The sequence below is a fragment of the Mixophyes fleayi genome, chromosome 4, assembly GCF_038048845.1.
Source record: "Mixophyes fleayi isolate aMixFle1 chromosome 4, aMixFle1.hap1, whole genome shotgun sequence".
NCBI classification, from domain to species: domain Eukaryota; kingdom Metazoa; phylum Chordata; class Amphibia; order Anura; family Limnodynastidae; genus Mixophyes; species Mixophyes fleayi.
In genome coordinates this window covers 336449391-336462212 of record NC_134405.1, presented here as the reverse complement: position 1 = coordinate 336462212, position 12822 = coordinate 336449391, and the positions used below count along the sequence as shown (strand labels likewise).

Here is a 12822-nt window from a genome sequence, read left to right as displayed (position 1 = left end):
GGGTCAGAGCACGTATGTTATTAGCACACTGAGCGTCTTAGCTATCTGTCCCTGTCCTGGGATGGGAACCTTTCTTTCTGATAGAAGATGTTTAGTAGTAACAAAAGATGACCTGTGACAGAGGTGGCAGGTACAAATGTCTTACTGCTGACAGTAAATATGATGTCACTTTATATAACATAGAGGAAGGGGCTGACGACATGGACTCACCAGTTCAGCCTTCACAATCTCTGCAGGATCTTCCGCAGCCTCCTCCACAGGTTTCATCCTGAAGGACCAGAAAATATTATTATTTAAACTTATGTCTTCTATTCACAAGAGTTACTGATACAGTCCATGGTCATAGTTCCTATCTGGAGGTTTCTCTTATACGATTTTTTTAATGTAGGATGAGCAACAATTTAACAGTATATAATAGATATTTATGGAGTTTTTAGAAAATTACAGACAGAGTCTGAATGCAATTAATAGAACAGTATAGACAGAGCCTGTCTGGAGTCACCAGTACAGGACTTAAAGACTTCCTGAAATTTCTATTGCAGTATGGACAGCACTGATTATATACACAAATGTTCCTCTTTAGAACCGTATAGAATGTATGTGTACATGGAATAAACCATATAGATACTAACAGAGAAGGTGCTTCTGGCTGCGGCTGCCACTCCCGCAGGTTCCTGTTGATAATCTAGGGAAAGAGACATAGAGTGAAATAAATTATACACAACAAATCTTTAGGACAAGTTCCATGGGACTCGGATAAGCCGGCCACAGTCTGTCCCCGCAGGTTATTACCAGGTTACTATACATTTTACAGCAGAACGAGAGAAAATAATTTAATGGAAGAATTAACAAATTGGTCTTAATTAAAATAAAATATTTTGATTTGGTCTAGAAATTTGTCTTGAAGAGTTCATTTAACAGTAACTGATATAGAAAATTAAACAAGACCCCACTTTCATATTATGCAGTTTCCCACCAGGATTACAACCATATAAATATCACTCAGGTCAGACATCCAGTATGATCTCTATATCAGATATATCAGATACTTGAACGTGGACCTATTGTGGGACAACCAATCCAAGAGAACCAGACTATGAAAAGCGTTTCGCCATTGATTACACAAAAACTTTAACTCAAGCAGCGACAAGTCCCTGTCTGTGCTGTGACGCCCCGTCCTCCTTTACGCTTCATGAGTTTCGCTGGTTTACAGTAACTTGTTGTCACTGACTAATCCTAGTTTCCCCATTGGCCAACTTAACTAAACGTATCCCAAAGTTTTAGGTGAGTAATCACTGTCACCACCAAGCTCCGTCACCAGCCTACCAGGAGCCGCTTACACTTCTCTGTAGGGTGTAGCTGCTGCAGCACCTCTTTGCTGGTTGCTAAAACCATCTGACCGCTTACTTTGGATCGGTACTTCCAGGTAGCTGAACACAGGATAGGCGGCAGATGGAATAACTGGTAAGTTGTTGGTCCCAGGACACAGCTGGATCTTATAGATGGAGCAGGATATCTCTCACTATTATGTCCCTGATGTCTAGCACCATCTGCCAACTAAATTCTCTGACCTCCGCTGCGGCACATCCTGGGACTCCCAGGAGGTAGTGTGCCCTGTGGGTTGAGGAGAACCTGTCGGGGCCACTGTTAGGGCCTCAGGTACCAGTGGATAGATGACATAACCCCACCAGGTCCTACTGAGTTCCTGTTCCCGAGAGCCCTGCTGAAGCCCTTGTGACGGCTTCTGGCCATGCCTTGGGACCAGACAGTGGCCTTCTCATAGCACTGGGCCCCCCAGATCCCTACTGGGCCACTGGGTGAGTGGAATCCATAAGTGTTATACACAGAGGTGGATGTGGGGGTGTATATGGGGGTATCGCCATATCGCCACTTCTCCTACTGTTTATACATAAATACATTACACATTTACATGTCTGTACACTTTACACTGGGCACACATGTAATAAACACAATAAAATATTTCCGGCAGCAAAGCACCTGCTCCTCCATCCCGCCCGGCTATCAGTTACTACATACATGAGTCCATGTTATTTACTGGTCACACAGCTGTGTCATGTTCTCTCTGCACCTATGAACTGAGTGCCGTGTAAAATGTACCCTCAGCTCTGAAGTGACGGCACCACGGGTACTGTAAGCAAAGCCACCACCTGAGCGCCACCTCTTTATAGTAACTGTTATACTGTACCTCCTGCTCGGTGGCCAGCAGCCGCAGCCTGGTGAGCCTACTCTTCAGGAGATCATTTACCCTCATGTAGCTGCTGAGCTGCAATAGAGAGAGAATTACATTTAGATCTGAGTATATGAATACGTAGCGCACACCATATTGTATATTTGTGTAACACATTGTGTAGTGCGCTCTCCTCGCACAAAGGGGCTTATTTGCAGGGTACGGTTATGTTGCTGCGCCGCTGTGTCCAAGTTTCTGGGAATCTTTCATTTGTAGATCTTATCTTACATTACAGTAATAAAGTGTGTGGACAAAGCTTCAGTTTTGGTCTTATGGGACACTTGCGAGGAGAGAGTGCACCACGGCTGTGACTATCATCACATTGGAATATTAAGTGATATAATGATGGACTGACCAGGCTTGATAGCAGCTCCTCCCGTGCCTCCAGTATATCACATTTTCTTTCCTGTTCAGGGGATAATGCAGGTATAAGGTCAGTTTTAGAGTGAGAGAGAGAAATAAGAGAGAAAGAGAGACAGAGAGAGAGTGACAGAGGGTGAGAGAGTGACAGAGGGTGAGAGAGAGAGAGAGAGACAGAGAGGGAGAGAGAGACAGATAAATGTATGTCACACTTTCTGTACTTTTATTTTTCAGTACAGACAGTGGGCATCACATTATTAATCCCGTCTATAATGTGAATAGTAGGAAACTGAATCTGTACCGTGAGTCAGTTTCCAGCCATTCGCATGGTGAGGGATATTAACCTTTTAGTGTCCCACTGCCACGCGGATGTCGGAGCAGGAACTGATGTGAACGTACACATGAAGATATAGCGTGGGATCATGCACAATGACATGTCACACACATGGTTCATAGTATCACAATGGCCACATTCCAATCATACCTCCCAGATGTCCTGATTTAGGCGGGACAGTCACGAATTGACGCCACTGTGCCGCCATTCCACCAGTCGGCACGTTTATCCCCAGACAAGTTGGGAGGTACGCAGCAATTTTAGGAGTTTGTTAGAGGAGGGGAATTGGAGGCAGCCTAATGCTTCAGAAGCGCTTAGCACGGCCCCAGAGACCGTCACACGCCCCTCAGCCTGGCATGATCACTCCGTGTTGTGATTACCGCTGTACGTGTATGTTTGTATGTATACAAATGGTTATAGATAGTTGTCATACCAACTGCTGCTTAAGCCATTGTTCTTCTGCCTCCACTTGCTTGCTCTCCCCCAGTTGTTTCCACAGGGTCTCAAGCTCATCATTATTCGACCTGGATAGACAAGTAGAGAATACATTCTTATTTACCTGCTTAATTAATGTACACCAATGCCAGACAAACAGCCAGGCATAGTCCGATCTGTGAGCAACAGGAAAAGGGATCCGTGGCTACAAATAACTATCAGTTACCGGTTGTGAGTGTGACAACTACGGGGGGAGGGCCCTTGACAACACCACTAGAACTTTGAAAAAATAAATCCCACCCCGAACATAATAAGGGATTTTCTGTTTCAGCCGTTATAGGCGTCACAGGACGCACCAGATTGGGTGAGTGCAGGTACGTTTCATTTTTTTCTTTTATTATTTTATTATAATATAATATTAGCTTTTTGTGGCGTTATCCTTTAATGTCTGCTGATAATACAAATGTTTCCCCCTTGCCATAATAAGTAAAAGGGTTCAGAAACAGCACGTAATAGAAATCATCTCTGTAAAGAGCGAATGATGGAATATTTACATTTAATTATTCACATTCAATGCATTTTAAAATGTGCAACATAAAATAAAACAAATATTTAAAATTACATACAGGAAAGGAAAATCTACACTGGGCAGTGGGCTATATATTATTATCGGGGAGAGGACAGGTCACTGCCTCCCACAACTTCCACAAAATCATCTCATGAAATAATCTATGCTGCTGGGGCACCTGCTCCTTCTACTATATAACTCTCAGTCTGTGGCTTCCTGCTGCCTCCATTACCCATCCACACATCATGTTACTGCCCCTGTCACATGCTGTCCTGTCCTCACTGACACATCACTCATCTCCTGATATACTCTGTGCTGCTGGGGCATCTGCTCCTTCTACTATATAACTCTCAGTCTGTGGCTTCCTGCTGCCTCCATTACCCATCCACACATCATGTTACTGCCCCTGTCACATGTTGTCCTGTCCTCACTGACACATCACTCATCTCCTGATATACTCTGTGCTGTGCTCTAAACATTAACAGGTTCTCTCATACTTATCACATGCACCTTCACAATTAGACCTCACCTCATAACTCCTGTAAACAGCGTCCAAATGACAGACCTATCAAAAACACTGCTGTGTGTTTGACTTCCTCGCTCTCTCTGAGCTGCTTTTCTGCACTGTCCCTGGGAAGTGTGGTCACTCACTATGATGTCAAGTGCGTGATGTCACAGTGCGTGATGTCACCAGGGCCTGTTGAAAGAGGCAGACCTGATAAAATAAGGACACTGCTGTGGCAGATTATAATGGGGGGTGTTTAGGAGCTGCCCATCCAAGCTCAGTTGTGTAAGAATGACCTTGGAGTGTGGAGCTCAGCCCATGTTCCAATAAACATGGGGATATGTTCTTAATGTGGCCAGCACGGTGGCTTAGTGGTTAGCACTTCTGCCTCACAGTTCTGGGGTCCAATGGGGCAGGGACTGATGTGAATGAGTTCTCTGTACATTGCTGCGGAATCAGTGGCGCTATATAAATAAATGGTGATGATGATGAATGTTCATTGTTGAATATATGGAATATATATCATAGGTGAAGAGGTTGCTGTATTTCCTGATGACAATTAAGGTTCAGGAAGGGCCCACAGTACATATGAAATTCAGAGTGAGACATATGGAGTGGGGTTACGTTATCTCCACCCAGAGCCCACAGGGTTTAATCCACCACATTAGAGAACTCTATATGGGCCCATTCCCAAAGGGGAAGGACAACTATGGCCTTACCCATATGCCCCGGCAGTCCCTGGTTATGTAGGACAGTCACCACCAGAGTCGTGGCTGGGTAGATAGGGGGGCGCAGTTAGTTTTATGATGAGGAAAGCAGAAGGAATGATTATCAATGATTGGGGAGCGGGGATGTCTGACAATAAACATCTTTTACAAACTGCAGACTATGTGGGGTGTAATACATTTCCATTTGTCCCCCTTCACATAAGAACACTCCTACAGTGCTCCATTTATTCTGGGTTTTGGAACTGCCCCTATAAAAGCACTGTTTTCAGGTATACAGATTCACCTGTGTAAGGTGGAGAGAGAAACATCCAAACTTGTAACACTTTACTACATCCCCCCCTCATTAATTTCTACTACTTTTACATCCTTCTAATATCCTGCTCTGTTATCCTTCTATATAATGTCAGACATTGCTGCTTTTTCTACCTCGCTTCTGGCAGACCCGGGGGCAGCTTGATGCTGGATTTCATTCCCTCTGGCAGAGGCAGCTTACTGGGGAATACAGGTGCTTATTAATGATAATAATCATGAAAACGTGTTCTCACCATTAATGTAAATGTGCTAAACATGGACTTCTGAGTCCTTCTCGATGGTCATACCTGGAAACCGGAGCACCCAGAGGGTAGAACATACAAACTTCACACAGATAAGGCCTTGGTTGAGAACTGAACTCATGAGCCCAGCGCTGACCCACCGCGCTGACCCGCTATCAGCCATCTCTTAAAGTATCGGATACACTACGGACATTTATTTACCAGAACACATCAGTAATGGGATGGAAATGCTGTACTCCGCCTAGTTTACATTTTCATGAATGTCACATTCACATGCAGATAAGAGTATCTCATAGGTGTTTGGGGGATGTATCTCTGTACTGTGTATTAAACTGCATACCATTGATTTAACTTAACACCTAAAACCTTATCTATAATATAATCACACTGACAACTTGATTTTGGTAAAAAAACAGGTCCCAGTTTATTTAATAATGAAAGTATGGTGGCGGCTTACAAGGACGTGCCCCCATAAATCAGGACGAGGGGTCCCCCACACAAAGGGACCAAGTGCCAGGATGCTACGAAGGGGTATTGACATGCGGCCAATCAGCGATACCACCATGTGAATTAGCCGCTGATTGCAACATCTCCACATTACTTCAGTCTTAGAAGACAATACATTACATTGTCAATTAATTAGGTTTTCATCTATTTCCAGGTGACCAGACAAACTCCGGTAGCAGCCCCATCACGGTAGTCCCATTGTCTCTTTGGACCTCTGTCTCTCAAGCTGACCGCGTTAGCCTGCATAGCTGTCCAGGAAGATGAGGGGGTCGGGCGAGTGGAGAGTGTCGCAGGCCCCCCTGCAAAACCACAACCAACAGAATCAGGTAATTACCCTTATTGTGTACAATATAGAATATAACACCACTAGACTTGTGTATATTCCTGTACCATTGTTCACTCTCTACCCTTGTTTTCTTTTCCAGGATTAAATGGATAACTCCAAATCAATTTGGTTTAAGATATTTTAGTCACTTTTTCTTAGATGCGGAGCCACCACCCAGTGTGAGTGACCAGTCAGAGGAGCAGGAGGAGGAGCTGTGAGAGACCCCGCCCTCCTCACCGCCTGCTGGTCCTGCACATTGTCCATCTGTGCGGTCACTGGAAGCCATAGATAAATGGGACCAGATCACCAAAGAGCTCCTAATAACCATCAATCGCAGCCTTCGGTAGACGAAGCACCAGGAAGGAGTGCCAATTAACACGGAGAAGAAGGGCCTGATGGAGAGCATTTTGAACGCTATAAATGGGGTTGGCCAATCCCTGCAGCCATACTGAATCGGCTGCTCGCCGTGGTTCCCCACATGTGACCCCAGTGAGCCTGAGCCTAAGGAAGCAGAGGACTCAGGACCTGGCTCTGCTCCTACAGCCCCCAGAGCTCGGGAGGCACCGAGACAGGTGCGGGGTCCCTGAGGGGATAAGGCACAGATAGCTGAAATAACAGCAACATATTGCAAAAAATATATAAAAATGATAAACTGCATAACCTGGATGTGTTTCACTTTCTTAACCATAACCTCCTAATGACATATACAAGCTTACTTAACTTATCTAATAATAAAGACACTGAGACTTATGAAAGTGGCTAAAGAAGGTCACAGTTTATTAATTATTAAGTAAATGGCGGTGAAAGTGAACCGTGAGGCAGCTAAATCAAACTGATATTTGGAACCAAGCGTGGATGGCTGACTCCACGTACCCGGGACACATCCTTAACTGCCTGGCCAGCGCTAATTCTGACGTCAGAGTGACTAAGCCCCCTCCCGACTACGCAATGGCCGCCCTCAGATGCGGACCAAGGGATCCTCATCAAAAAGGACCGCGTCACGTTCCTGGATGGGGATAGCACCTGTGGTCAAACAGCGATAACGCTGTAACGATCAGCCACTGCTCACAGTGACTTCATACTAACTGTGCCTGCTCTGTGACGTGGGGAGGAACCAGGTTAAAACTCATACGCCACGGAAGCAGGGTGGTCTATAAAGGGCATGGGTGGGTGGGATCTCGAGCAGTGAATGAGAAAGGACATGTGACATGCTAGGACTTATATAGACAGATCTCCAGGCACTCCCCTTCCTTCCTCATTGGTCGGCCTGGGATGTGGCATTTTACTTGCAGGTAAGGTTAACCTCACTTACTGCCACATATATGCGTCTAAGTGCTTTCGTCCATATGAGACTCTATTGTCATTATTGACATTCTGTGTTTCTTTCTCCATTAATCCTACATAGATGACAACAGAGTACAGGTTGTTCATAGTCATGATGGGCAACATGTTCAGATGAGTAGATAAAATATATACTGCATAGTGAAACGTGTGTTGAGTCCGAAACACAGTCCGAAACACATCGCAGCCACATTCTCCTGCAGCGCGTATACATCATGGACTAAAAGTATCATTTCAAATTTCAATGGTTTAGGCCATCAATTCCTATATATTTGTGGGCTAGGATAGAATGGGACAATGTGCATTATTTTTAGTTTGTTTAGTTGAGCTTTAGTTTTATATATTTAGATTATACTTACAGCTGAAGTATTGCTGAATCACATAATAGTCGTCCGTTTCTGCAAGAAGCTCCTATATGTCAGGAGACAGAACATTTCTTTTTTAAAAAAAAAAAAAAAAAGTAGTAATAAAAATGATATTAATTAAAAAGAACATAGAAAACATTTAGCATAACATATAAATCATATCCAGCCAGGGTACCACTGACACAGGCGGGATGGATACCATCTACATGTCGGAGCAGAAATCAACATTCGGCAGATCAGGCAATGTTTTTCCAGTCTTCAAATGTCCAGTTTTGGTGAGCCTGTGCTGCTGTAGTCCATAGTTTCCTGCCCTTATAATGAGGTTCCCGTTAAACAACGTAAATGAAAATCTTAAAACACACAAAGGTGTCACATGTAAAATAGACAGTCCCAACATCTCCTGACTTTATGATTTATTTAAGGCTAAAACGAGTAATATTTTAGAGAGATAACGAAAGTTATATTTAATAAAAGGGATATTTGTAAAGTGTTAGGAGTAGGGACGTGACAGTACACTTTTGCACGGCGCTCGCCCTTCTAGTTTGCGGAGGTGTCTTCAAAGACCGTAAAACAGACATGCAAATTGCACCTTGTAGTGCGCTGAACAGGCCATCTAATCGGACAAGTGCAAAACCAAAGTGGTATTTAGTGTGCTCCGGCACACAATGTGACTGAGGTCCAGTGTGTGTAAGAGATGGGTACACTGTGGAATATGAGTTTCTATTAGATGGCATGAAATTAATGTAACTAATTAGGAGCGCCTGCATAGAAGAACAGCAATCAGTACAGACTTCATGTATATTGGTTTCATTTATCAGCAACTGCTGATAATCTGATTATCCTTTAATCCATACTTGCCAACTCTCCCGGAATGTCCGGGAGACTCTCAAAATTTGGGTCGGTCTCACGGACTCCCGGGAGAACAGGCAAGTCTCCCGCATCCCGCAACTGCCTAGCCTAAATGACGTGATTCGTGGTGAATCGCGTCATTTTAACCCCGGCATTTCCGTCGCAGGGGCGGGGCCAAAATGACGTGTTTGGTCCCATCTAGCCCTCTAGTCACACCCCTCTCCCGGACTACACTTGCCGAAAGTAGGCAAGTATACTGTAATCTGTGATGTAACTGCATTACAACATTGATGTTTTGCTAAACTGCATTATTACAGGTGTAATACGCAGCTTACTGTGTTTTCCCCTCCAAGATCCACATTATTTTCTGGGTAGAAAATATACTGAAAAGTTAATTTCCTCTGAATATTTTTATAAATACTCCCATCCTCTCGCTGGTCAATTTCTTGCCCATTTGTTTTCCAATTCTTGGTCCCTGTCCTGATATAATGACATTTATTAAAGATTGGGGGGTACATAGGGGGAGGCAAACTGGGGCAGCTGTCGCAGGCAGCAATATTTAGGAGGCAATAGAACAAATATTATTATTTTCAAAATGCCAACTTTCTTGGTGCAGATATAAAATAAAAATGGTATTTACTTTGGTAGCTCTAATAATCTAATAATGCCTAAAATTAAAATATTTGTCTTTTATAATGTACACAAATCATATATAAATGTTTATGGTAGATGTCTTTCTTAACATCAATGAATTAATTTAACACAGGGAACCGCAGTTGGGGGCAGACTACTCTGTAGCAGGTGAAATGGGTGTCGGATGGTTTGTGAAAATGTGAGTTAGATAAATATACTATATTTTAGAATCCAGCCATCACCATTAAAAAACCTCTTGATTTACGATGGGCAAATTGGAGGTTCGGTGGCACAAATGCAGCTCTGGAACCGCAGTGGTTTTTGCAGCTGCAGTCTCAGTTAATGTTATAGGTTTGCAGGGCAGAACGGTCACAGTTATAGAGGAAATGACATCTGCACACAACGGGGAGGCGTTTGGTGGAGTCAGGGCGTTCGGTTCCTGGCGCGTCACAGAGTAGGTACAACGATGCACCTCATTTTGCAGAGCAGCGCATGAACGATATTTGAAATGATTGTAATGAGGTGCGTCCCTTGCCAGGTGCGGCCTTTCCCACTCTGCAAAAGAATTTTAATATTACACCAGCTCAGAACTGGGAGTACTCAGCCGTCCGCACTAGTATTCGGAACTTAAACTAGCCCCCTAGTTGGAGCAAGAGATACAGCAGAAAACCAGCGTTCTTCTGTGTGCACCTGAGTTTGTCTTGGACATGACTGTACGAGAACACCCTTACTCAGAGCCGTAACGTCGGCAGTGCGGGCGGTGCGACCGCTTTGGGCGCAAGCCCAAGGGGGCGCAGCCGCCTGAAACCTGCCTCTGTGCCCAGACGAATCGCGGCTCTAATCCAGTTCCCCTACAAGCAACAATCGATTCCCGGCATCAATATATCTTCAATACATGGAATAGCTTGGCGCTTCTGCCCGCAGTGGAACGCATGTGCGTTCCACCGAAAGCAGGAAGTTCGGCATTCAAATGCCGGACTTTCCGTCAGTGGAACGCACATATAGCAGTGGAACCACAGGGTGATATGCTATATAGAGCGGTATATAGAGACACCACAGGGCGATATGCTATATAGAGCGGTATATAGAGACACCACAGGGCGATATGCTATATAGAGCGGTATATAGAGACACCACAGGGCGATATGCTATATAGAGCGGTATATAGAGACACCACAGGGCGATGTGCTATATAGAGCGGTATATAGAGACAACACAGGGCGATTTGCTATATAGAGCGGTATATAGAGACAACCCAAGGCGATATGCTATATATAGCGGTATATAGAGACAACAAAGGGCGATATGCTATATAGAGCGGTATATAGAGACACCACAGGGTCATGTGCTATATAGAGCGGTATATAGAGACACCACAGGGCGATATGCTATATAGAGTGGTATATAGAGACACCACAGGGCGATATACTATATAGAGCGGTATATAGAGACACCACAGGGCAATATGCTATATAGAGCGGTATATAGAGACACCACAAGGCGATATGCTATATAGAGCGGTATATAGAGACACCACAGGGCGATATGCTATATAGAGCGGTATATAGAGACACCACAGGGTGATATGCTATATAGAGCGGTATATAGAGACACCACAGGGCGATATGCTATATAGAGCGGTATATAGAGACACCACTGGGTGATATGCTATATAGAGCGGTATATAGAGACACCACAGGGCGATATGCTATATAGAGCGGTATATAGAGACACCACAGGGCGATATGCTATATAGAGTGGTATATAGAGACACCACAGGGCGATATGCTATATAGAGCGCTATATAGCGACACCACAGGGCGATATGCTATATAGAGCGGTATATAGAGACACCACAGGGCGATATGCTATATAGAGCGGTATATAGAGACACCACAGGGTGATATGCTATATAGAGCGGTATATAGAGACACCACAGGGCGATATGCTATATAGAGCGGTATATAGAGACACCACTGGGTGATATGCTATATAGAGCGGTATATAGAGACACCACAGGGCGATATGCTATATAGAGCGGTATATAGAGACACCACAGGGCGATATGCTATATAGAGCGGTATATAGAGACACCACAGGGCGATATGCTATATAGAGCGGTATATAGAGACACCACAGGGCGATATGCTATATAGAGCGGTATATAGAGACACCACAGGGCGATATGCTATATAGAGCGGTATATAGAGACACCACAGGGCGATATGCTATATAGAGCGGTATATAGAGACACCACAGGGCGATATGCTATATAGAGCGCTATATAGCGACACCACAGGGCGATATGCTATATAGAGCGGTATATAGAGACACCACAGGGCGATATGCTATATAGAGCGGTATATAGAGACACCACAGGGCGATATGCTATATAGAGCGGTATATAGAGACACCACAGGGCGATATGCTATATAGAACGGTATATAGAGACACCACAGGGCGATATGCTATATAGAGCGCTATATAGCGACACCACAGGGCGATATGCTATATAGAGCGGTATATAGAGACACCACAGGGCGATATGCTATATAGAGCGGTATATAGAGACACCACAGGGCGATATGCTATATAGAGCGGTATATAGAGACACCACAGGGAGATATGCTATATAGAGCGGTATATAGAGACACCACAGGGCGATATGCTATATAGAGCGGTATATAGAGACACCACAGGGCGATATGCTATATAGAGCGGTATATAGAGACACCACAGGGCGATATACTATATAGAGCGGTATATAGAGACACCACAGGGCGATATGCTATATAGAGCGGTATATAGAGACACCACAAGGTGATATGCTATATAGAGCGGTATATAGAGAGGTATATAGAGACACCACAGGGAGATATGCTATATAGAGCGGTATATAGAGACACCACAGGGCGATATGCTATATAGAGCGGTATATAGAGACACCACAGGGCGATATGCTATATAGAGCGGTATATAGAGACACCACAGGGCGATATGCTATATAGAGCGGTATATAGAGACACCACAAGGTGATATGCTATATAGAGCGGTATATAGATAGGTATAT

General features: G+C 44.2%; 1 long non-coding RNA gene across 1 annotated transcript; it reads right to left on the bottom strand.

Moving 5' to 3' along the window:
• Window positions 1–217: 217 nt before the first annotated feature.
• LOC142150306 (uncharacterized) lies at window positions 218–2260 on the bottom strand. Its single transcript, XR_012691073.1, has 3 exons — window positions 2207–2260; window positions 633–685; window positions 218–268 (listed from the first exon to the last, which is right to left on the bottom strand). It is a non-coding gene; the product is annotated as an uncharacterized LOC142150306 (long non-coding RNA).
• Window positions 2261–12822: the final 10562 nt, after the last annotated feature.